A 1,341-nucleotide genomic window follows, 5' to 3' on the forward strand; every position below is an offset into this window, starting at 1 on the left:
TACACACACATTCGCTCATACCCACACACACACACACACACACACACACACCGTTCACTCACACACTCACACCTACATACACATTCACTCACACACTCCTACCCACGGGCAGTTTAGACTCTCCAATCAGCCTAACCTGCATATGTTTGAGTGTGGGAGGAAACCGGAGTACCTGGAGGAAACCCACGCGAACACGGGGAGAACATGTAAACTCCACACAGACACAGGGAGAACATGTAAACTCCACACAGACACGGGGAGAACATGCAAACTCCACACAGACACAGGGAGAACATGCAAACTCCACACAGACACGGGGGAGAACATGCAAACTCCACACAGACACGGGGAGAACATGCAGAAACTCCACACAGACACGGGGAGAACATGCAAAAACTCCACACATAAAAAGGCCCCAGCTGGGATTCGAACCCATGTAGTACTGCCCAGCCCAGACTACAAACTGCTAACAAAGCAGAATAATACATTTCTAAACTTCTAAAAAAAAACCCCACTGCAGGCATAACTACTGCAGCACTCTACTGCATAGCCGTGCATTCATTTCCTGCGAATGAATTCCCCATAAATTGTGCATTGGGGCTGGTCGGATGCAGATCCGCTGGCAGGCGCTGCGTTTGCGGGATGATTTAGGGAAACCCTCGACGCGCTCCCCCCCCTTTCCATAAAGGAGAAGAATATGACATTCCGTGCTTAACACACATTCCTTATTAGACGAGGGGTTTTTCTTTTTCCATAAAAATAAGCGTAAAGACGCGATTAATAACCATCTGCCTCCAGGCCTGAGGAGAGCTCCAGCACTCTGACTGAGATCGTTTAAATCAACGTGCTGCCAATTCCCATGGAGTCTCTCTCTCTCTCTCTCTCCCCCTCTCTCTCTTATCCTTCTCTCTCCATCCCCCTTTCTCTCTATCTCTCCCTCTCCATCTATCCCTCCCTCTCTCTATCTCCCCCCCTTCTTCCTTTTTCCTTTCCCATCCCTCCATTTCTCTCTGTATCCTCTTCCCTTAGTCACTCTCTTCTACAGTCCTTTAGTCCTTTTCTCTTTTTCCCTATTCCTCCCCTTCCGCCTTTTTTTATTACATCTCTGTCCCATCTTTTCCCATTCATCCCTCCTTCAATTGATTTCTCCCCCCACCTCCACCCTCCATCGTCCACATACTCTTTCTGCCTTTCACTCTTTCAATCTCTCCCACCCTCTCTCCCCTCTCTCTTCCCTCTCTTTTTACATACCGTGGCTGCACTCTTCCCGAGCGTGCTGCCCGTTCTCGGGGGATTAATTGATAGTGAAAGATAATAAATCTTCCAATTACGCGCGGGCCC

This window comes from Conger conger, chromosome 1 (genome assembly GCF_963514075.1).
Source record: "Conger conger chromosome 1, fConCon1.1, whole genome shotgun sequence".
NCBI lineage: Eukaryota > Metazoa > Chordata > Actinopteri > Anguilliformes > Congridae > Conger > Conger conger.